General features: G+C 46.4%; 1 long non-coding RNA gene across 1 annotated transcript; it reads left to right on the top strand.

Moving 5' to 3' along the window:
* The first annotated feature begins 4307 nt into the window (after positions 1 to 4307).
* On the top strand, positions 4308 to 23644 carry LOC144792674 (uncharacterized). The gene is made up of 3 exons (XR_013602592.1): positions 4308 to 4590; positions 6083 to 6209; positions 22399 to 23644. It is a non-coding gene; the product is annotated as an uncharacterized LOC144792674 (long non-coding RNA).
* Positions 23645 to 25885: the final 2241 nt, after the last annotated feature.

The following is a 25885-nucleotide window of genomic DNA, read 5'->3' as shown; positions in this document are numbered from 1 at the left end:
TCATTTGGTGCCCCTGTGCATAGCCCAGTTCGAACCGGTTGCAGGGGCTACCAGCCCCTGCTCTGGCGCGAAACTGGACAAAGGAAATGGGTGTAGCCACTCCTCTTTCCAAACCCTCCCATAGGTGGGTCTCCAGAGTTTGTCCCATGCCTTCCTTGGGTATAAGAAAGGAACCCTCGGCAACAGGACTTTAGATTACACCTGGACGAAACTCTGATACTGAATCCTGGAACTTCGATGATCTGCAGGACACTCGATGACTGAAGAATCTCCCTTGGAGTAAAGGAGTTACTCCCCTGCGTGGCAGGCACCAAAGATGCATGTGACCGGTTTGCATCTCCGAAGCTCCTGCCAAACTCCGAAGTATTTACAACACAGGAGGTGGATTCCCAGACTTCCCCGAGACCGACCTGAGTCCCCAGCAAAGCTGAGACCTGCAGCCCTCGTGGGTATCATGGAACCGGAACCCCTGGATACCGTGCACATTTGCAAGTGTATTCACTTCTCGACAAACCTTGAGGCTGTGTATTGGGTTGCTTGTAACCCAGACTCCAAGCAGCTTGTCCAACGAAGATTGCCAGCCTACACTCCACGAGTTTTCTGTAGCCGCCCCTTCGTGTTTTCACTCGTGGTACCTTCGCGATCCCTGGCCCGTTTACAGGTGGGTCCCTGAGAAGGCAACTTTCAATTTCCTTGGGCTTCCCTGGTTGCTCCGGACCTGCCCTGACTCTCCACCGTTTGGTGAGTCCCCGGGACCTTGCTGGTCCACACCGAAGCATCTTTTCTCTTCCTGCGTGGGTTGCTGTTGTCAAGGCTTGTTGTGTCCAATCCGGGCACCGCCACTGCAGCACTCGACATCCTTCATGGGACAGCCGGAATCTAGATCCTGGTTGTCATCTGCTCCTCCTGGTCCTCATGGCTGTAGAGTCAAGCTTCACCTCTTTGCACATGAAGCACCCGACATCGGTGAGCATTTGTCTATCGTGCCCCTGGTCACTGGCAAGTCACCCAGCCCCTGCCCCCTCTGCTTTCAGGTTCCTCACATCTTTGATCCAGGCTTGGATTACACCAGACATTTTTCTTCTCCACGGCAGCAGCACTTTGCAACAGATCGCCATTGAAATCAACGACGATTCCCAACACCAAAAGACACCTATGCACCCGGCTTCCCTGGGTGAGGTAACTCGAGTACTACAGTGCTCCTGTGGGTGTTGGCCCTAGAACCCCTTATGTCTAAAGGGGTTTGCTCAAAGTCCTCTCCTAAGTGTCCTTTATCTTTAAAATTCCAACCGCAACTTTCCCCATGGAAGCTAACGGCATCTCATGGCTGTGTTCTCACCCTGCACGCGTCCCCGTGGGTTCCCTGTGTCACTACCTTGGGTGGTTCCTTATGGTCCCAGAGATTCTACAGGCTCTAGGCCTTGTGTCTAGTCAAGTTGTGGTCCTTATACCACTTTCTTAATATATGGTTTGGTTCCCCCCGCCCCCCCACCCCCGGGGCCAAGTGTATATTGTTCTATTTACTGAAGTTCAATATTGTTTAAAGTGTGTACTTTGATCTGTAATCTCATAAAGAGATTATTAGAGAGTGCTTAGAAATAAATACATATATTTTATATACATACCTTGTGTGGTTCTCTTTTCACTTAGGCATTCAAGAGGTTATAATCTGGTAAACCAAGCTGCTTTACATTCCTTCAAGACTTAGCCTGGAAGCTGCTCTCCATAGCTACCACTATGCTAGCTTTCAATAAAGGTTGTCTTAAACCTATCATCAATAAGGGTTGTTTGGACTGGTGCAAGGTGCCCACTAGAACTAGTGGACAGCAGATGCCACGCCAACCTCTCACACAGAATGATCCTGGAACTCCCCATACAGACCCACTTAATCCCCCACCTCAAAACCTTAACTGGCTATCAACCAAAAGAGATGCCAGTTCAAGATCCCCAGGCATGCATACAAGTCACTAGACATCCATTTCCATCTTACATCAACCATCAACTTAACTTCCACCTGCCCACAAGACACCTGCACTCTGCCTCACTTGTCCTCTGACCCCGCATCTTTCGCATGCACAAAAGCAAAAACAACAGGTGATGGACAGAATGCAGAACAATGTCATACATGTCTAGGGAAGGCATGGCTTGGCAGTTCGGGCTGGACTGTTCCCATGAGGCACAGGGTCAGACTGATTTGCATATAGCCATGTCTGAACTCGGGTGGCAGAGTGGGCTAAAGAACGGTGATGGATCAAACCCAGATCCTTTGACTGGGTGTGAGTGTTTGATTGGTTCAGATGCTCCGTCCATCACCACCCCCTTTTGTACCGCTTTTGGCCGCCATAAGTGTGACAGGGTATGCTCAGACGTGAGTCCCTTCTTCACTTTGCCACTGGATTCAAGCAAGCCGAGCTGAAGACGGCTGGAATGCCAGAAACCGGTCCTCTGAAGCTCGTTTCCGGTCCAGGGAAGGCATGGCTTGGCAGTTCGGGCTGGACTGTTCCCATGAGGCACAGGGTCAGACTGATTTGCATATAGCCATGTTTGAACTGGGGTGGCAGAGTGGGCTAAAGAACGGTGATGGATCAAACCCAGATCCTTTGACTGGGTGTGAGTGTTTGATTGGTTCAGGTGCTCCGTCCATCACCACCCCCTTTTGTACCGTCTGTCGCATGCACAGCAGCATCCACTCCTTCTCGTACATCTCTGCCAAGACCTCGAACACCCTGCCCTTCCACCTCCGTACAGCACCCCCTCTGGCAGACTTCAGAAAGAATCTCAAGACCTGGCTTTTGGACAGAGACACAATACACCCAGTGCCCAGATACCCCATGGGGTGACACTGCTGTGCTATACAAATGCTGATTGATTTATTGATTGATTGAGTGATTGATCTCTCACTTTTCCTTTATATCAGGCCAATACAATGAACTGGGGTAAGAGTTAGGTTCTCCCCCTCACAGCCTTTATACTCCTGACAGTCCTTATGGGCCTCCCTTCTCAATGATCTTCCACCTCCATGTGATTCCTTGGCATAGAAGTCACACCCGCTTTCCACCTCATGGTGGAGTACAACCTGGACTCCCTCCACTCAAGCATTCAGATCAACATGGCACTCTAGTCACAGCTGGGTCTTCCCACGCTTGTCTTTGGGGTGCCCCACAGGTATTGAAGATGAATGTGATGCACATAATGAACTATCTGTTTCACATGCTTCCTTTTTGCATCCCGGCCCACCTGATGGCTGCCCCAGAGAAAACCCTAAAAATCTTTCCGTTGGGTGGACGGAAACCATGACTCAAACTGGACAAACTCTGTGGGGCATATTATCACCAACTATCGATATTTATCGCTAAATCAGCTTAGCGACATTTTTTTTATCGCCGCGCATCACCGGATTTTTTTGCAGAGATAACGTGCGTTTATCTCCAAAGCGATAAAATATCCGGCGATAGCGGCGAAATGCGTGAATATCGCTGCAAATTCAGCGATATTCAGGCATTATCGTTAATAGGGACTTAGCCTGAATATCCACCTCCCATTGGATATACAGGCTATGAAGTGGTCTGAGCAGGCGTTAGTTTTCAGCGATATTCGCACTTAGCGCGACTTTTTTAATCACTACGCCTGCATTGATAATAGGCGATAGCAATGTGAGCGACTGCTTTCAGTCGCTAACAGGTTGGGTATGCCCACTTTGCATGTCATTAGCGATAAATATCGCTGACATGCAAAGCGGGCACCGAAACCGCTCGCTATCACCTAACTGTTGGTGATAATTTAATTTCGCCTGCCTTGGTAATATGCCCCTATGTGTCCACTGAGCAGGGAGCCTCAATTTACCGAGCATTCAATGATACTGGCTGGCGTCTCAACTGGTGCCCCTTAGATACATTATCCAGAACACCATGGATATGCCCAGCTGGGAAACACTGTAAATCTTTCTTCTGGGCCATCTTTAGGGACTCTGTCTGCTAAACAAAGGGGCCGCCCCCAAGTCATTAACCTCACATCCGGTTCTCGCAACCACACTTCTGGCATGGCGCAGAACTGTTGAGGGTTTACTTATCATCTATGCTCAGGCTCCTTTGTGGTGTAATTCCTTTTTAGGGCGAGCTGGCATTGGAGCGCGAAGCGCTCCCGCCAGGGAGTTCTATAGTCGCTGTGTTCACTGGCAAGGGAGCTAGGGCTGTGCACGTGACGCTACTGGCCTGTGCACGAGCCGACTCAGGTCCGTGAACGCGTGGGAACGTCAACGTGCACGTTCACGCGCGTCACGCTCCTGTCCTCCCGCGTCTCTTCTCAGGCGCGCTGCAGCCTGCAGGCCGACTTGCGGTATGCGGGGGGACGACGCGCCTGGAGCTTCGTTTTCGGCTACCTCGAGCTCCTGCTGTTCAAGAACTTCTACGGCCAGTATGAGCGCCTGGCTGCTGAGGTCTACAGAGGGACGTGAGCCTCGCGGAGCTCCATGGCCGAGCCGCAGTCTGGCTGCTGAGGTACGACTTAGTGTTCGAGTACCCGCGGCCCGTCATGCCCAACATGGTCTTCGTCGGAGGTCTCAACTGCAAGAAGGGGGCGGAGCTGACTGAGGTACATAATACTAACACGCAGTGGCTAAAGGTGTGAGGCCCTTGTTTTATTTTATTTATCTAGTGCCTTTTAGATGCGGCACTGAGTATGTACCACTCAAGGCACCACAGTTAAGATAAATTGCTTTTGAAAAGAGACATCAGATGAAGATGTAGGAAGAAGTAGATGCCAACTTTCATTAAGGACATAGTGTCCCTGGGTACAGTGCGTTACACCACTTGGACCGGTCAGGTGAGCTTGCTGATGTCAGGTACATCAGTCATGTCCGAAATAAAGGACGTAGAAGGTCAGCATGGTGGACAGAATGATGAGCAATTCATTGAAAATGATCAGCAAACAAGCAGCCCTTGGGCAAGAAAACAAGTTGCAACCAGTAGAGCTGGTGGTGCAGGGTCAGATGAGGTCAGAAATGGAGAGCGGCTTTCATCTAACTTATTGGCTGGCGTCGGTGGTCACGATGAACAAACAGACATTTTTCGCCTGAGAGTTCAAGTTCACATTTTGTTTCATCACCTGTAGAAAAGCACTGGGTACTAGAGCAGAGTAATACATAGGGGTGTAGAGGTTCGGTCTCTTGTTAAAAAAGTTGCCAGCCCCTACTTGCGGCCTACTCGGGTGGTGGGAGTTCTCTTTTAGGAATCTTAATGTTTAAGTGCCAGTCTGTAGATCTTGCTCAAAACCGTAAGTGGTTGGTGCTGTGAACAGCATCGACTCAAGTATCTCCCACAGACCCCAGTCACAGAAGACGTGACAAGCCTCTAACACAGTAGAAGGACGTATTAGTTGTAAAACCATCTCTATTTTTGAATAGTTTGAATTTGTTTAAAAGTGGTTCTCTTGCTTTACGGCCAGTAAAGAGTGGCATTCGGGTCTTGTCTGTCTACATTTTCATACCGCAGCCTCGGAGAGAGTAGGGTTGGGCCATATGTTGTGTACTTTGAGAGAGAATGACACTGAGTTTAAAAGCGGCTTGAATCTCGCCAGGTCGGCGCTTCAGTGCTGGGTCCACGTTTTGTTATGTAAGTGTCCCTTGTAATCAGTCAGCCGCAGGGTTTGATGGGTCGCTCACTCTTTATTTAGCCTCTGCTTGTAATGATGGCACCATGCATTAACAGTGGGGTCTCCCAAGGCAAGCTTTGCATCTGATACCTGTATTACATGCATGTTTACTCATTTACACACACTAGGCAGATACTGGTCGTTTGATCACTCACATAACCTTACATACAAGGATGTTTAGAAGCTCACTGTAGTTTTAATTTGAAGTAGGTTTACTTCGGCTGTAGTTTATGGTACACTGTGCTTCTTTGCGCTGTGAAGATGATGGTGCTAAGTTAAGGCTACATTCCACTTCCTCATTTCATTTGTTTATATAAATGTGACAATATCATTACTTACATTTGCACCTTGTATGGATATGTAAATTCACAACCACAGAAAATTCTTGTGTTTACAAGGAAGTTGCTTAATGATCTGTTCTTCTGTCCCTTAGTTGACTGTTGCAGTTTGGGGGAGATACCACTGCCTGCAGGACACATTTGTGCTTCGGTCAAAGAGAAGGACACGGTGAACATCTCTACATAGAAGCTTGCAGCAATCATGGGGGACAAGAAGATCAGGTTAGTAACTGTGGCTATATGGCTACCTGTACAAAATGGTGACCTCTGGCTAACGCACTCCTTGGTTTTTTGGGCATAGATCAAGACGGACCTTTAATTGTGGCTTGTACCCAGTCTTCACACACTCCTAGGGACTGCATGAGAAGTTCTGAGGCATCGAAATAAGTGCTGCTGGTTTTCACCGGCACAAATTAAATGTGTGGACAGGCTTTCACAAAATGTGTTCTGTGCCAACATCAGACTTAGAGGGCGCTTAGCAATCCGCCCAATAGATAGGGCAGTATAGCAGAAGATGTCACCTTATCCAGGGCTCTTCATTATAGAAGTTACTTCAAAGTCTCACCTTTTCCATCCCTCTTTTACTAAAGAATGTGTCATCTCTTACTTACTGTTACCTTCATCAGAGTTTCCATTTGTCGTTACCTTTCTTTGAATAATCATATACTGTTCTTAACCCATTGTGAGTGACGCACATTGAAGGATCTTCATCCTTTATCTTTAACAAAACAGCATATTACAGACTTATTTATCATGTATTATGCCTATATGTAATACCATGTTTACATATAACTTGCCTGTTTTGCCCCCTCTCCCTAGCACTCAAGAGTGTCTTGATAGTGGCTGAAAGTTGGCTGATTTTATTCTTTAATTAATGACAAGAAAATTAAATTTGGATGGGTCACATGCCATTGGATGTGGCCATCGTTAGGACTTTGTGAGGACTAGATGAACGTCAGATATGTCTCAACATGTAAACCACAGAAACTTAAGAGGGTCTCACTATACTAATTCAACACTAATCCTTTATGGGTTCCGGAGTAGCATGCTACTCTCCGAAAAAGCACTTCGACGCCTCGTCAGGGGTAGTAAGCGCTTTATAAATGCAATTCCAATACAGTACTTTTGTTTTTCTATCACAGTAGATCCTTTTCTTTTCCGGTGTCTGGTTGACTTCACTGTTACAGGGAGATAGCATTCCTTGGCTCTACTGTATCTACTTGGACTACTAGCCTTCTCCAGAAGTGAATATCTCTTCTTCCAACCCTCACAATACTTCATGCCTTTATCTAATTGAATGTTATTTCTGCTAAGGCATATATCGCTGTAACTCTCTTCTAGCACTAGCATTCATTCATTAATTTAATTCCATTGTGTGCGTTGATGCTTAATGTTTGTTCATTATGAGTGTAATCTTTAATTGTATAATGGTCCAAGTACATAAGAGCGCTTTACAAAAGGACAATCTCTGTGCCATATAGTGGCGGTAGTGGTAGGTGGTGGCAGCTCCTACTGCTCTGCTTAAACGCTGAGGGGCAGACTGCGAGGCGCGCTAATGAATAATTACTATTAGTGTGTACTCTTCTGCTTATTGTATGCCAAATTGCTCGTTTTTTAACATTTCCACTCGAATTTCAAAAATCATCGTTTTAACAATCTAATTGCTGCTGTGATATCAATTGATATATTCGTTACCTTCCTGTGCGGAATTGTGCTGCCCCTACCCATTGCGGGTGAATTGCCGTTTGCGTGGAGGGCAGGGCGCCATCTTGAGTCAGTCCCGGAGCCCGGCAGGACCAGATGTTTGCGGTCTAGCTGGAGGAGGGGCTAGACTATATCTTGGCATACAAACTGAGGCGCGAAGCGGTAGTGGTAGGTGGTGGCAGCTCCTACTGCTCTGCTTAAACGCTGAGGGGCAGACTGCGAGGCGCACTAATGAATAATTACTATTAGTGTGTACTCTTCTGCTTATTGTATGCCAAATTGCTCGTTTTTTAACATTTCCACTCGAATTTTTAAAATCATCGTTTTAACAATCTAATTGCTGCTGTGATATCAATTGATATATTCGTTACCTTCCTGTGCTGAATTGTGCTGCCCCTGCCCCGGTCCATCGCGGCTGCATTGCAGTTTGCATGGAGGGCAGGGCGCCATCTTGAGTCAGTCCCGGAGCCCGGCAGGACCAGAGGTTTGCGGTCTAGCTGGAGGAGGGGCTAGACCATATCTGCCCATGCTCTTCCAGACGCGCAGCGGACGCGCGCTACGGGTGCGCCAAAGGGGTGCCCGTCCGCGCTAAGATCGCGCTTAGCGCCATGTCTCCTGGCCCCCCCAGATTCCATCAAAGTAACAAGACTATTACTTATACTAATACTCAACTAAGGGACATAAGGGATACTATGGCAGGTTCTTGCTGTCCTCATTTTGCCGCAGACTCTTTCTGTAGCCTACAATCTTCGCAATGCCAAAACTGTATGTATACACTGACTCCTCTTTGTCAGCAAGAAATGCCGAACCCACCCCTAGGAGATTCAAAAGCTAGACATACCCATTGTGCGCTTATTAACGCATGTTCTCTTACAAAACATAATGTGAAAATCTACGATTTTATAACCAATCATAACATAGACATTTTGTTTATTACCGAAACATGGGCAGATCAAGCTTCTGGACCAGATTTTTGTGCAGCAACCCCGGATGGATACCAGGTGGTCAGACAGGACAGACCCCCAGGGAAAAAAGGTGGTGGTATTGCTATTATATACAGAAAACAGTTTGAAACAAGAATAGAACCTGTCGATATTGAATCCGCAGAAGCTTTAACCTTTACTACTACGCTTTCTCCCGGGCAGTCCTTTAAAGGAATCCTTCTATATCGTCCACCCACCCCTCGATCCTCCTTCCTGGCATCTATCAATACCTTATTAGAACCTATAGCATCCAATTTTAATTATACAATATTAGGTGATTTTAATTTTAATTTAGAGAATACTAATGATAGAGATACCTCAACTCTTATCTCAGATCTCTCTTCAGTAGGTCTTAAACTACTGACTACTTCTTCTACCCACCAGGCAGGGCATACCCTGGATGGTATATTTACTAACAACTTTCAAATCATCTCCCCCTCAGTAAAACCATTAACGTGGACAGATCATGCGGCAGTTATATTCAAACTTTTAATTAAAAAACACAAAAACGTACACATCACAAATCGCTCCTATATTCAATTACGTGATTGGAAGAATATAGACGGTGTAACCCTACAGTCTACTTTAGCCTCTACCCAACCAAGGGATACAACAGATCCACAAATAGCCTCCGAGAACTATAATATCTGGCTTAACAATGCTTTTACCACTTTAGCTCCCTCGAAAAAAATGCTGCCCAATCGTAACTCACCGTCTGCACCCTGGTTCTCAGAAACCCTTAGACTAGAAAGGCAACGGTGTAGAAATTTAGAAAGACGTTGGCGAAGAGACTATGATACCAATCATAAAGATTTATACAAAAAAGCACTAGCCATATACAGAAAGCTCCTAATTACAGAGAAAAAGAATTTTTATCTTGAACAAATAGAATCAGCTAAAAATTCTACCAAACAACTTTATCAAGTTGTCACGAAGCTCTCTACCCCACCATTATGTACAACTACAGAACCATCACAAAAGCTGTGTAACGACTTGGCGGATTTTTTTAAGTCTAAGGTCAATGATATTTATTCCAACATCACCGCTAAGGTGAGCACTGACTCTACAAGCCCTAATAATAGTATTCCTAATAGTAGCGACCCCTCCATGTCAACACTTTTTTGTGAATTTGACCAAATTTCTCAAATGCAGATAGTTGATCTTATTACAACCATCAAATCAGGGTCACCGTTTGGTCCGTGTCCACCGCTGATTCTAAAATCGGTAACCAACCTGATTGCTCCAGTTCTCACAAATATTTGTAATGCTATGCTTCTTTCGGGCTCTTATCCGTCGATCTGGAAGAAAGCAATTATAAAACCCTTGCTGAAAAAACCAAATCTCGATCCCTTAGAGCCCAAAAGCTATCGCCCGATTGCATCTCTTCCCTTCCCATCAAAAATATTCGAAAAAATTATAAATTGTCAGCTATCAGACTATATCGACCAGAATAATCTCCTTGACGATACCCAATTTGGGTTTAGGAAGGGACATGGAACAGAAACAGCACTTGTAAAGGCAGCAGATGAAGTCAGATTCATTATGGATCAAGGAGGTGCAGCAGTCCTGATACTATCGGACTTGTCTGCGGCCTTCGACACGGTCGATCACAACATCTTGATCGACCGTGTAGCCCATATTGGCATTCAGGGTAAAGTCAAATCTCTTTTGGCTTCCTTTTTGTCAGGCCGTAAACAGTCTGTCAAACTGGGTGGCTTTTATTCTCCTATTTTTACCTTACCATGTGGTGTCCCCCAAGGATCCTCGTTAAGTCCGACACTTTTTAACATCTATGTGTCGGACTTGGCGAGGGTCATTAAATCATTCGGAATTGGGTTGACATCATACGCTGACGACACTCAGCTGGTACTGGCCATCCATAATAACGGAGGAGCAGTTGCGACCAACTTTCAGGAAGGCATGATGGCTATCAGCTCCTGGATGGACCACAACTGCTTAAAATTAAATTCTGACAAGACGGAGGTCATGATCTTTGGTAAATTGACCCTTTCTTGGTCCCCTGCATGGTGGCCCTCGGACCTAGGAGCCCCTCCAATTCCGGTTACTAAAGTTAGGAACTTAGGAGTACTATTCGACAATAAATTGTCATTTCTCAGCCATGCTAAGGCAGTGGTCTCAGCATCCTTTTATAATTTGAGGATGGTTAAGAAATTACTGCCATTCCTTCCTTCTACAGCAGGAAAAACCTTAATGTGCACCTTAGTTCTTTCGAAAATCGATTATTGTAATGCTCTGCTGTTAAACGCCCAGGAACAAGTTCTTAATAAGATGCAACTAATTCAAAACGCGGCTGCTAGAATTTTGACTTATACTTCAAAATTTACCTCTATCACCCCGATTGTTCGCCAACTTCATTGGCTCCCGGTCAGGAGTCGTACTAAATTTAAGGCGTTTTGTATCACTTATAAAGCTGTCAACAATATAGGCCCAGACTATTTAAAAAAAACTTTACGGATATACAACCCCAAAAGAGCCTTACGCTCCTCCTCAGACCATTTGCTCCCAGTTCCTCGAACAAAGAAAGTGAACTGGGGAGACAGACGATTTATAGTGTCTGTCTCTAAACTGTGGAACTCGCTCCCCCAATATATAACAAGCATTTGCAATGCAATAGGTCTCGCATTTACGCGAGTTTGAACTATTGACATTGTAAATGACAATGCTTATATTTATGTTTGGGTTTTTAAAACAAAATAACAGGCATTGTCATTTGCAATGCCTATAATTAAAGTCGTGTAAAAGCGAGACCTATTGCATTGCAAATGTTTGTTACTTATTGGGGCATTGGAGACCCTCTGACTAGAGTTTGAGTCTAGGGCATCGGTACTCACAAACTTTCTCTCGGGGGCCAAATTTACACTGTGGTGTGTGTCCGAGGGCTGCACCAGTGGGGGTGGGGTCAGTGGGGGAGGGGGCAGGGCTAGAGCAACAACAAAAAACTGACCATGAGGTTGATCACCGGTCCCTGCAGCGGACACCTTCGTCCACTCAGCCACCAGACCCGGCATACACACATCTCTCTCTCTCGCTCTCTTTCTCTCTCTGTCTCCCTCCCTCCCTCTCCCTCCCTCTCTCACTCTCCCTTACTCTGTCCCCCTCCCTCTGTCTCCCTCCCTCTGTCTCCTTTTCCCTCTCTCACTCCCTCACTCTGTCACTCCCTTTCCCTCCCTTCCTTTCTCTCCCTCCCTTTCCCTCTCTCACTCCCTCACTCTGTCTCCCTTTCCCTCTCTCACTCCCTCGCTCTGTCTCCCTTTCCCTCCCTTACTCCCTCACTCTGTCACTCCCTTTCCCTCCCTTCCTTTCCCTCCCTCCATTTCCCTCTCTCACTCCCTCACTCTGTCACTCCCTTTTCCTCCCTTCCTTTCTCTCCCTCCCTTTCCCTCTCTCACTCCCTCACTCTATCTCTCTTTCCCTACCTCACTCCCTCACTCTCCCTTTCCCTCCCTCACTCTGTCACTCCCTTTCTCTCCCTCCCTTTCTCTCCCTCCCTTTCCCTCCCTCCCTTTCCCTGCATCCATTTCCCTCTCACTCCCTCACTCTGTCTCCCTTTTCCTCCCTCGCTCTGTCTCCCTTTCCCTCCCTTACTCCCTCACTCTGTCACTCCCTTTCCCTCCCTCACTCTGTCTCCCTTTCCCTCCCTCACTCCCTCGCTCTGTCTCCCTTTCCCTCCCTTACTCCCTCACTCTGTCACTCCCTTTCCCTCCCTCACTCTGTCTCCCTTTTCCTCCCTCACTCCCTCACTCTGTCTCCCTTTCCCTCTCTCACTCCCTCACCCGGTCTCCCTTTCCCTCTCTCACTCCCTCACTATGTCTCTCTTTCCCTACCTCACTCCCTCACTCTGTATCCCTTTCCCTCCCTAACTCCCTCACTCTGTCACTCCCTTTCTCTCCCTCCCTTTCTCTCCCTCCCTTTCCCTCCATCCCTTACCCTCCCTCCCTTTCCCTGCATCCATTTCCCTCTCACTCCCTCACTCTGTCTCCCTTTCCCTCCCTCGCTCTGTCTCCCTTTCCCTCCCTTACTCCCTAACTCTGTCACTCCCTTTCCCTCCCTCACTCTGTCTCCCTTTCCCTTCCTCACTCCCTCACTCTGTCTCTCTTTCCCTCCCTCACTCCCTCGCTCTGTCTCCCTTTCCCTCCCTTACTCCCTCACTCTGTCACTCCCTTTCCCTCCCTTCCTTTCCCTCCCTCCCTTTCCCTCTCTCACTCCCTCACTCTGTCACTCCCTTTCCCTCCCTTCCTTTCTCTCCCTCCCTTTCCCTCTCTTACTCCCTCACTCTGTCTCCCTTTCCCTCTCTCACTCCCTCACTCTGTCTCTCTTTCCCTACCTCACTCCCTCACTCTGTCTCCCTTTACCTCCCTCACTCCCTCACTCTGTCACTCCCTTTCTCTCCCTCCCTTTCTCTCCCTCCCTTTCCCTCTATCCTTTACCCTCCCTCCCTTTCCCTGCATCAATTTCCCTCTCACTCCCTCACTCTGTCTCTCTTTCCCTCCCTCGCTCTGTCTCCCTTTCCCTCCCTTACTCCCTCACTCTGTCACTCCCTTTCCCTCCCTCACTCTGTCTCCCTTTCCCTCCCTCACTCCCTCACTCTGTCTCCCTTTCCCTCTCTCATTCCCTCACTCTGTCTCTCTTTCCCTCCCTCACTCCCTCACTCTGTCTCCCTTTCCCTCCCTTACTCCCTCACTCTGTTACTCCCTTTCCCTCCCTTCCTTTCCCTCCCTCCCTTTCCCTCTCTCACTCCCTCACTCTGTCTCCCCTTCCCTCTCTCACTCCCTCACTCTGTCTCTCTTTCCCTACCTCACTCCCTCACTCTGTCTCCCTTTCCCTCCCTCACTCCCTCACTCTGTCACTCCCTTTCTCTCTCTCCCTTTCTCTCCCTCCCTTTCCCTCCATCCTTTACCCTCCCTCCTTTTCCCTGCATCCATTTCCCTCTAACTCCCTCACTTTGTCTCTCTTCCCTCCCTCGCTCTGTCTCCCTTTCCCTCCCTTACTCCCTCACTCTGTCACTCCCTTTCCCTCCCTCACTCTGTCTCCCTTTCCCTCCCTCACTCCCTCACTCTGTCTCCCTTTCCCTCTCTCATTCCCTCACTCTGTCTCTCTTTCCCTCCCTCACTCCCTCGCTCTGTCTCCCTTTCCCTCCCTTACTCCCTCACTCTGCCACTCCCTTTCCCTCCCTTCCTTTCCCTCCCTCCCTTTCCCTCTCTCACTCCCTCACTCTGTCACTCCCTTTCCCTCCCTTCCTTTCTCTCCCTCCCTTTCCCTCTCTCACTCCCTCACTCTGTCTCGCTTTCCCTCTCTCACTCCCTCACTCTGTCTCTCTTTCCCTACCTCACTCCCTCACTCTGTCTCCCTTTCCCTCCCTCACTCCCTCACTCTGTCACTCCCTTTCTCTCCCTCCCTTTCCTTCCCTCCCTTTACCTCCATCCTTTACCCTCCCTCATTTTCCCTGCATCCATTTCCCTCTCACTCCCTCACACTGTCTCTCTTTCCCTCCCTCGCTCTGTCTCCCTTTCCCTCCCTTACTCCCTCACTCTGTCACTCCCTTTCCCTCCCTCACTCTGTCTCCCTTTCCCTCCCTCACTCCCTCACTCTGTTTCCCTTTTCCTCCCTCACTCTGTCTCCCTTTCCCGCTCTCACTCCCTCACCCGGTCTCCCTTTCTGTCCCTCACTCCCTCACTGCCACTCCCTTTCCCCCCTCCCCCTCCCTTTCCCTTCCTCCCTCCCTTTCCCTCCTACACTTTCCCTCTCTGACTCCCTCACCCGATCTCCCTTTCCCTCCCTCACCCCCTCACTGTCACTCCCTTTCCCTCCCTCACCGTCCCATTCCCTTCCTCCCTCCCTCCTTTTCCCTCCTTCCCTCTTTTACTCCCTCACCCGGTCTCCCTTTCCCTTCCTCACTTTGTCTCCCTTTCTTTCCCTCTCCCTCTGTCATCTCACCCTGCCTCTGTGTCAGCCCGCGCTGAGACAGCTTCGGAGCACACAAACACACATAGCTGCACCGAGCGCATTAACAGGTCTTTAAAAGACAATTAGAACATTAATGAGGCTGTGTTGTTCATCTCTTAGCGCCCCTGCAGCTCCACTCTAACTATGGCCGGAATCGCCCGGCCGGCCCCCACAGAGCAGCAGAGTCTCGGACTCGCGCTGCTGTAACTTAGTTTGCAGACACTCTTAAAAAAAAAAAAATTAAAACACTGGTATGATGTGTACAAGGTCCGTGGGCCGCCAGGGAAGGCGTGCCGGGCCGCCACTGGCCCGCGGGCCGTACTATGAGTACCCCTGGTCTAGAGGAATACTTCCCCTCTCGGATCTGGTTCAGGAAGTGGACTACAAGTAATTTGCAGTGGCCAAGATACAGTATGGTCTTCTTCCGAGATATGTTTGGGACTATCAACATCTGCAAAGCTGCCTCCACAGCATCTAAGTCTCTATTTCACCGGTACTGCCATCCTCTCTGCCATTGCACTACCTACAGAAATGGGGTACCTGCAAAGGGGCAGTCTCCAGGCTATAGTGGATCCTGATGGACCACCTCTACGCCACACCCTTGACCCGCTCCATTCGGGAGAGGCAGACAGACCGATTGCAACTCCTATATTCAGAGGCCAACTGGGGTGACCTGCTTGTGAATCAGGATCCCTATTCTGTTACTGTAAAGTGCTGCACCATTGGCATTGTTCACTACGACGAGTCCATAGGTCTTCTCTGCTTCTGTTGGCCACCTGCTTGAGGTGTAAGTTCCTGAAATGCAATATTGTCCACCTTCTCTGGCCTATTGGTCCTCTGCCTCTGCCACCATCAGACAAACAGGGCCTCTCACCAGGACTTTGCAAGCCTGGACTGTCCTTTTGCATGATTTTGCCTAATGTCCAGCCATCACAAATCAACAGTACAGGTGGACGGCCTCGGCTTTGGCTACTGCCAGGAAGCCTCCTGGGACTCTGGAGGATGACAGCTTGCCTGATCTTGGAGGACTGGTTGCATGAGTTGTTTCAGGTGACTCATTGACCACTACTATAGATTCGTGGACATTTGGGGACCTTTTCTTCACAGCCACTGAATGTCACCCCTCCCCCACACACCCATCTCTCCCACCCTTCTCCCCACTGGCAGCTTCCCCTGCCAGGGGCAGCTTCTCTGCTAAGGCGGAGGAGCGTCGCCCCACTGCTTTGCAGCAGTGAAATAAAGGAAAAATAATATAATAATAACTCAAGGTTATTATCATTTTACTTGTTCCTGCTGCTGTAGCTTTGGGGATGGGGCTGCACTGGTGACAGAGGAGCAGGGGGAGGAGTGGTGGCAATCTATAAGTGCCCATGACTGTGTGGTCGGCCTTCTGGGGCTGGCCAAACGGTCATGCACTCTTTTCATGTTCACCACCGAGCCTGCATTATAGCATGGGTGGAGAACATGCCCAGGCTCCCATTCCCTAGCTTTGTGCCGAACCACGGTGCTCAGACCAATCACAAAGCTTCACTGCAGCATTGTGATTGACTCAGGGGAGCCTGGGTGCTTCCTGTTCAACTCCTGCCAGGAGAGACAACGGAGGAGAGATGCGGTGAGGGGTAAATTTTCTTTTCATTTTTAGCACTTATGCTATTTGTGCCATGGCGCATATTAAGTAGGTATGCAGGCATAAACAGGTATGGTGATCCCTATTACTGATGAAAAGCTTCCCCAGGGCACCGCATTAATGAAAGGCGCTGCGGCTGTGTGAAGCAGTCAGATCACGTTTCACAGTGCTAGCTGCACTGTCCTGTTCTTAAAAGGGAGACAAATATCCCACAGCAGGAGGGTGCATTTAGTGACAGTATCTCCCTGCAGTGGGTCCTTGAGATCCACCTTTCCACCTTCCAGAGGGGTGCAGTCAATGTGCCTCCTATGGCCTCTTTCCCTCTGCATCTGCTTCCATAAAGCGGCATAGGTGCAAAGGCAAAAAGTTTCCCTCATTTGAGTGGGGCAATGTACTAGTGCAAATTTAGGAATGCCCCATTAGGATAGAGCCGTTGATATTTGTATTACAAAAGGGGTCGCAAAAAGTGTCTGTGGCCTCTTCTGTAAAGCCAAGGTGCCCCTGGGATGCAGAAAGGTGGCACACACTCCATTTGTGCCCAAAGGCACTTTCCATGAAATGGCCCAGAGGATTGACTAGTGCTGATGCCATGATGTTAATGTTAATGTTAATGTTAAAAGTATTTCTAAAGCGCTAACATTCATCCTAAAAGGATATCATGGCGCTAAGATTAAACAATGTACAGAGAGCTGATACAAGTTGATGATAATTTTTTAGTGAATCTTAGGGAACAGTGTGGTTTTGAGTTTTTTTCTAAAAACAAGATAATCATCAGTGAGTCTTAAATCCGTTGGTAAGTTATTCCACAAGTTTGCCGCCAAATGTGAGAAGGCACGACCGCCAGTCCTGACCTTCTTTATTCAGGTGGTAACAGCTCTCGCAGTAAATTGGGAGCGGAGATTTCTATTTGGTACATTGAAATTAATTCTGTTTTTTAGGATAGTCGGGCCAATATTATGCAGTACTCTATGAGTAATGCATAGCATTTTGAAAGAGGCTCTTTCCCTCATTGGCAGCGAGTGTAGAGTTCTCAAACAACTCGAAGCGGAGTCGTATTTTCTTTTGTTACATACGGCTTTTCCTGCCGCGTTCTGAACGAGCTGTAACTTCGAAAATAAATAATCCGCCATGCCAACAAATAGGGAGTTCCCGTAGTCGAGTCTACTCATTAGTAGAGACTGAACCAAGATCTTTCTACACTCTAGGGGAATCCAGGGGAACACTCTTCGTAGCATTTTCAATAGCGCGAAACCCTTGCCACAAATTGTTGTTACGTGGTTTTTCATTGACAGTGCATTGTCAATATGGATTCCCAGATTTCTCGCCGTCTGGGTTGGTATAGGAGGTGTACCAAGAGTATTGGGCCACCAAGAGTCATCCCAAAGCTGTTGGGATCCACCAAACAATAGGATCTCCGATTTATCGGCATTTAATTTCAGACAATGGTTGTGCATCCAGCTAGATAATTCAGTAAGACAGCTGAGCAGTCTGTTTTTGGAGTCCTCTTCACCATTTAAGGCAATCATTAGTTGCGTATCATCTGCGTAAGAGCAGATGCTGATGCCCCACTTCTTCCCTATCATGGCTAACGATGATACATAAACATTAAACAATGTTGGGCTTAGTGATGCCCCCTGTGGTACACCATATTTAATCTTTCGGGGTGTGGACGTGTAATTGCCTAGTCTGACAGATTGTAATCTGTCAGCCAAAAAAAGAATTCAACCAAGTCAAGGCTTTTCCCTGCACTCCTTTTGCGGCTAACATTCGTAATAAAATATTATGGGATACGGTATCAAAAGCCGCTGATAAATCTAATAATATCAGGGCAACTGTTTTACCCGCATCAGCCTGACTTCTAATATCGTCCAATACTGCCAAGAGTGTTGTCTCAGTACTATTATTGATCCTAAAGCCTGTCTGCGAAGCATCCGACAGGTTGTTTGTTTCCAAAAAATTGGACAGCTGTTTGTTCTCCAATTTCTCCAGCACTTTTGAAAAATGCGGTAGCTGCGAAATGGGCCGGTAATTGGCAGGATTGTTTATATCAGCACCCACTTGTTTTAGTAAAGGTGTAACTACTGCCATTTTCCAAATAGCTGGAAATTCCGCTCGGTCTAGTGACTGGTTTAATACTTGCGTCACTATTGGACTAATTAGAGGAATTAATTGTAAAAAAATGTGGTGTGGACATGGGTCCAGTGGGGATCCCGATTTAATTTCCGACATCACTTTATTAACTTCTTCCTCTGAAAAAGGGCCGAAAGCAGGACAGCTGGCCAGTGAAAAAGACTCTGCATCCACGTAATGCTCGGTCGTTTTTTGATCATTATTGAAGAAGGATGAATGAATTTTATCTATTTTTTCACAGAAAAAATTACTGATTTTATTACATCCCTCCTGTGACGGTAACAGGCTTGTTGTGAGACTAGGGGGGTTACAGAATTCTCTAACAATTTGAAAAAGTTCTTTGGAAGAATGTTTATTTTCTAATATCTGCCGTGAAAAGTAGTCCTTTTTTGCTTTCCGTATGGCTACATTATAGGCTTTCAGTTCTTTTTTATAAATAGATCTGTCGCTCACGGTTTTACTTAGCCTCCATTTATGTTCCAGCGTAGTGCATTTTCTTTTAAGGGTCTTAAGATCTGGACCATACCACTTCTCCGACACCGTTCGTCTGGATTTACCTTTAATAGTTTTAGTTGAGCAGTGTTCATGTGCATCCCCAATGCTCTTTAGTAGATGGTATATGTCTTGCTCAGTGGAGGATCCCAGATCAGTGTTAAAATGAAAGTCCCCCTGGAATTTCTCCAAAGAGAATTTTTTCCAGTTTCTAGCTGTGACTGGGGCCTGTGTCAATGGTCTCATTTTTTTTGTAGGTAGGCTAATATTGAATTCAATCCTATAATGATCAGTCCATGTAAGCGGCACAATGCTGTTAATTATAATGGTCTCAATGTTTGTAAATATCAGGTCCAACCTGTGTCCCGCTTTATGTGTGTCTTGGTTGATTATTTGTGTTAATTGCAGAATTTCCATATTGTCTGGAAGATGCTTAGTGAGTGTGTTGGTGTGTAACTCAAAATGTACATTAAAATCTCCTAATACTAAAATATTTTTATGTCTTAGGCAAGCGGGGAGGATCTGAGAAAGAAGCTGAGTACTGAATTCTACTGTACTCCCCGGAGGGTTGTAGATAATTGCTCCTCCCATCAATAAATGGGTGCCTAAAAAGACTGAGTAAATCATTACTTCATGTTTGCTATCCTGTGTAGGCACTTCCTGGACGCAAATGAACTTTTCTTTAAATAGCAAGGCTACCCCTCCACCTTTCTTTTTGGATCTATTAAGATTTAAGATTTTATACCCTACAGGGAGCGCTGTTGCAATATCTGGAGTACTATGGGTGTCGAGCCAAGTCTCCGTTAGGAACACAAGGTCCGGTTTCATTTGATGTAAAGTGTCCCATATTTCATTCGAGTGCTTAGGGAGAGATCTTGTGTTTAGGTAAAGACAGGATATTTCGACGGATATTTGATGCCTTATGAGAAGGCTACTTGCTGGGCACAGCGCTGGAACTGTATCTTCTGTACTCTTTTAACTAAATATTAAACTTTCCTCGGTGAGCAACAAAAGTGACGTTGCCTCTTGCAAACTAACCCGACTAAAAAATACAAGACCAGTGTGGATCCAACTCTTCCCATAAGTACATCAAAAGATACCCAGATGTGTAGGCTCTCCATCAAAAATGGATCCAACAAAGAGTTGATGCCTTACTGCAGGGCTTAACTTTGTCCAGGTATGTACTGTCTTCTATGAAATCATTAAATCGCAAAACAGATTCAACTACATCCTGAAGGCAGGACTCTCGGGCGAAGTCAAAGACCTCTTCAACTTATTTTTCTTGTGAAACTTAGCCGAAGGAGATGAATTCCATAGCGACAAAGATCGATGTCTCCGCGATGGATCCCGGGACCTTCCTCTGAACTGGGGTCGAGACCATTGCGGCATCACATGTTGAGCAGCAGGGAGGTTGAGGAATCTCTCACTTAAGGCCTTAAGGTGCATGGCGTGACAATAGATGCGGGTCTTAGAGTTGTGGTCGCACCTGAGACAAGCGAGACAGCTGAGGTGTGGGTTTGTCACAAACATTTCCTGGTAACAGGCGCCATAGGGCTTAAACCCAGCCTTCCTTGCTGACATTGTCTCCTGGTGTGCAAAAAAATTCAAAGTCCGTACTCTGGCCACTGTTTCTTCCATGATGACAGGTCGAGCTGTAGTTTGTATTCCGGTTGCCTGCTCGTCGCCAAATTCCTGAAGAAGGGGCCGACACATTCAAAGAAGATCTGAAATCCTTTGTCCTGAGTGAGAGGACCAGTCCCAAATAACAGGGGCCCGAGACAACTGCCATACATGAAATCCTAGAGAGTCATAGGACTCCATTACGGCACAGCACTCTGGACATACATCACCACAACTCTTTGTAAGCTCTATATAATATTGGGATTTTTCTCTGGACTGATTCTGTGTGTGTGTATAAGTCGTCATGGAGGTTACCCGTGGTGTGTTCCGATGTGTGGGCTGTACTAGCCGATTTATTGGGCTATCCTCCACATCACTGGTCTCCTGCTAAATATATTGACTGAGCATATCCAGAAGGCATAATTTATGAATGCCTAAGTGAAATTAAAATAATGGATTGCTCCTAAATACACCTTTTTGACCGAAATAGTGGGCCATTGCCATTGTCTATTTCTGCTGACCTGCTGAAGATATTGTCTGAGCATACTCGCAACACGTCTGCCTGAGTTGAACTGGAAACATTGGATTGTTTTGATAATTGAATTTTTTGCAGTTCGTTTTCCCTGCAACCAGCCTTCCTAGCTAGGATTGGCTTACCTTGTATCAAGTGAAACTTTACGCTCAAACAAATTGTAGTCCTGATGATGACCGCACAGTAACCCTGCGGTCGAAATGCCGTTGACGCTTCCTGTGGCCACAATTTGCGAAGGACACATCATTGTTTTTTGTTGTTTCTTCTTTTGTAATGTCTGTTTGTTAGCCACATGTTTGGCATGTAAATGATTTGTTATTATATTGCCAACAGTTTTTCCTTTTTGAACGTTATTGTGATGTTTTAATTACATTATGTAATAAATTCCCTTTGTATGTATAGGCTTCTCTTTTTCTCCCTTTTTCTTTTTCAGTAAATATTTGATTGTAATTTGACTGTTCTATTTAATTCTGTCACCTGAACCTTTTGTTAGGTGTTATTATTGTTGGTCCCTGGTTCAGGGGTGTTGGACAGCCTATGTTGGTGGTTAATTGTGTATATGTGTAGTCAAACATGCAAAGTCTTGTGAAGAGACTGATTATGGACATCCTCTAGTTTTCTGGGCATCCTGTTTTCCCGACATTCATGCCTGGCTTACTTTTTCTGGTTCAGATTGATGATGAAAAATGATGCTCAATCTTCTCATGAGTAACTTTACATTTAAAGCAGTTTTCCTGGGTACTTTGACCCTGGGTTCAGTATTTACAAGACCTACGGATTTTAGCAATGAAAATCGTGGGAATTTTTCACAACCATGTTTTGTATAGTATAGCTGTGGCCTGTGGCACTATGGTGAAGGCCCACTGGGATCTTGCAGATGAGCCCCATACAGTTTCTGCCATATACCTCACAACTACTTCTAAATCTTTATTCATTCATGTAGACATGGTTCTGGATCCTGCCATACACCACATACCGCTCTGCATTTATTCATTCATTTACCCAGGGTCCTGGGTCCTGCCATACACCACATAATGACCTGTATTTATTCATTCATGCACACAGGGTCCTTGGTCCTGTCATGCATCACATAATGACCTGCCTTTATTCATTCATGTACACGGGGTCCTTGGTCCTGCCATGCATCACAAAATGACCTGCCTTTATTCATTCATGTGCACAAGGTTGTTAGTCTTGCTATGCATCTCATGAAGACCTACTTTTAGTTCTTCATATACACAGGGTCCTTGGTCCTCCTGTCATCCATCACATAATGACCTGCCTTTATTCATTCATGTACACAGGGTCCTTGGTTTCTGATCGTATTCTGATTGCAAACTTTATCTTCATGTCTTGTAGATGGAAGGGCCTCATACAGCAACTCATAGAACATCGTGTAAATGATTACAACCGGATGCTATTCTTCTGGACGTCCAGGGCACATGTGGAAAGTATCTTTATCAGATCTACAGAGACCGTTTGTAGAGGTCTCCGTCTCCTTCGCCTGAAGTCCACAGGAAAAAGTTGTCAGCGCTTTTACAAGGTTCTCGAGCATAAAAGCAGTTTATTTGCATGAACTATTTTTGAAGGACTCCCTAGAGGTCTCCGTCTGTCTTATGAACTTTTGAAGGGAACAATGTATACTTACTTCCTGTCCCTCTTACCCAGGGCAGGCACCTGGGACCACATCACGTTAACTGTTCTTTGGTGACAGTACTTGAATTTTATCAAGCTGCATTTTACATTGCAACATGGCGCTAACATTAAGCATTGCATTAATAGCCAGATAGTTAATGTTAAGAATCTCTCCCAGGAGCAGCAGAAGATACATGTAAAAACTTTACATTATTCAGCTCTATAACCTCGTGTGTTTTAGGAGGTCCATTAAACTCTGCATGCTTCAGATGTTTTGTTCCACTAAACCTTTCCTGATGATACCTGCAATCTTATAAACGTACTTCTTTAGAATTCAATGAAAAATGGCAGGACATATAATAATTGTCTGGAATTGATATTTGATCTCCTGGTCATCAGATCATGAACCTAACCATCATGTATGTGTTTTCTGCCTGGCCCAGTGGACGGCTATGGTTGCCTCCCAGTCCCTGCCCAAGGGTAGTCATGATGGCCATGTCACCGTCAGACATGTAGCCAGTGTGTCATGGGCCCTAGTGCAGGAAGTAAGTGAGGTCTCCTGGCCATTGTTTGAACTGTGAAATAGAGCAAAAGTCAGGGGTCGGTGAGTCCCTCATTCAACCAGGCCCTGGTGGCACTGCACCTTCAGCACCAAAGGAAGCAACGGGCCAGATTCACAGAACTAACATGATAAAATCCTACACTGACTACCATTTTGATATACGCAGAAGGCACTTACTCATTTTGGTATTCACAGAAGACAGTTACTAATTTCGGTATTCACAGAAGTTAGGAGTCCTAACTTTAGGACTCCTAAATGCTTTCTGTGAATATCAAAAGTTCTAAAGTTATGATTTTTCTCAGTTTAGGAGTAGTAAAGTTAGGACTCCTAACTTTAGGACTCCAAAATGCCTTCTGTGAATACCGAAAGTCTTAATGTTAGGATTTTTCTCAGTTTAGGAGTAGTAAAGATGGGACTCCTAACTTTACTACTCCTAAACTTAGAGAAATCCTAACTTTAAGACTTTCTGTATTCACAGAAGGCTTTTAGGAGTCGTAAAGTTAGGACTCCTAACTTCTGTGAATACCGAAATGAGTAAGTGCCTTCTGTGAATACCAAAATAAGTAAGTGCTGTCTGTGAATACCAAAATGGTAGTAAGTGTAGGATATTGTCTTAAGTTAGTTCTGTCGGGCTCTACGCCTTCGGTGACCATGAGAAGAGGAAAAGGCTGAAGGTCTGGGTGATGAATAATGAACTCTGTAACCCTACAAGGACCAACCAAAAAGGAAACCCTGCCTACCCGCAAGGGGACAGAAAACAAGGGCTGGCCGAGGTTTCTGTCTCAGTTCCCTATCTGATGCTGGCACTGTGTACCTGCCAGTGCCGCTGCCAGCATACATCATGCAGTAATACACAGCATCATCACGAGCCTCTGCCACAGAGATGGTGAGAGAGGCCCTGCTGCCAGACACTGACCCAGAGAAGCGGGCATCAATCCCAGAGGGTCTGACATTCACATTACTGGCACCAGTGCTGTACACAAGCAGCAGAGGAACACCTCCTGGTCTCTGCTGGTACCATGATGGGAGATTATCACCACCAATGGACCCACTGGTCCGGCTGCAGGAGAGTTTTACAGTAGACCCTGGGGACACGGTCAGCGAAGACTCTTGAGTTAAAGAGAACTGGGCACCAGAACCTGAAACAAAAAGGAAAGAGATGCATTAAAAACCCAACCGCAGCAGTGGCAGGTCAGTGCCAGCCTTGGGTCAACAAGTCAAGTACATATCAGCCCTTACAGGTGCAGTAGCAGATCAGCACGAGGAGGACAGGGGCCCAGGCCATGGTTCAGCACCCACAGGAGCTCTGCTGTCAGATGATGCAGAACGAGCTCTGGGAGGGACCCTCCTGCCCTTCCTTAAACCCTCTGCAGAGATCCAGACAGCCCCACAGATGCAAATGTGCTTGTATCAACCCTTCCCTTATTTTAATGAGTTTTGGAGAAAGACGATTTGAATTACAGTTTCAATAAAGTCCATTAGGTTTGTGTTGTCTTTTGAGTGACATCATTCAATAGTTTGAACTATAGATAAAAAAGTTACTCAAATTCAACCTTTGGTCTCACTTTCACATCCAGGCCTGAACCTGCAGTGAACTCTAAGAGACGTGGGTCTTTTAAACTCTGAAAGGGGTGGATTAGGTTAACTTAGAATGCCAAGTGCTGAAGGTTAGTGGTGCACTGAGGCTTGATACATGTGATGGATGGAGGCCCACACTGCACTGAAATCCTGCTCTGCATGGACAACTACATACACAGTGGTGTCAGGAAGCATCAGGACTGGGAGCAGGGTGTGGCTAGAGGCCACTCACTGCGCCCAGAACCCTCTGCACCCACATAAATACCAATACACTGTAGGTTCAAGAAGCATCGGGACTGGGAGCAGGGCCTGTCTAGAGGTCACTCACTCAGTTTTGCAGCAGTGCCAACCTCCAGTAACACCATCATCAGGCCTGAGTAATCCACTGTGCACTCATTTTTAATTTCCAGCCTCCCTGTGTTTTGAAATATGTGATGGTTTTAGAAGAACCTTCTGCAGAGTCTATTGTACATCCAGTCGTTTTCAGCAACAACAGAAGTGTCAAGATATTTCTGGTTATTAATCTGCCTGCTGGAGAGAGATCGAAATATTGTCCAATGGCAGTTTTGACTCATCTAAGGTAGTGCAGAGAGTTAATATGCCTTCTGCAAAGAATTGTTCAATGCAGATCACAGATCTGTATTGTATGTGTTGAGCTCTGCTGGTTACTGCTTTTGCCACAGATCCTCTTGTTACTGTACAGTTCATAATTTACAATCGTAATCTAGCATGGTGAGCTACATACTGACATCATCAAAGAGTTGAAAGAAAACTGCATGGTTAAAAAGTTATGTTTTTCCCAGTCTTTTGTTATCCTAATGTTGCTAAAAGGGTTTGTTTGGGTAGAAATGCATTTCTTTTAATAAGTCAACATCAACCCCAACCACTGTGTTACATTTTGAATCATGAGTTTGTGTTTCAGCAAAGCAAGCACTTTAAAAAAAAATGGCTACACCTCGTAGTTCCCTTTGTGTAATGTAACATCATCTATACACTGATTTACACATGTATTATTCATTGTCTGTATGTGTGTGTGTGAGGTAAAGTGCTCCCACACCCTACACTGGTATG

This window comes from Lissotriton helveticus, chromosome 11 (assembly GCF_964261635.1).
Source record: "Lissotriton helveticus chromosome 11, aLisHel1.1, whole genome shotgun sequence".
NCBI classification, from domain to species: domain Eukaryota; kingdom Metazoa; phylum Chordata; class Amphibia; order Caudata; family Salamandridae; genus Lissotriton; species Lissotriton helveticus.
Note: the sequence above shows the minus strand (reverse complement) of the source record. Positions and strands in the feature narration are given on the sequence as shown.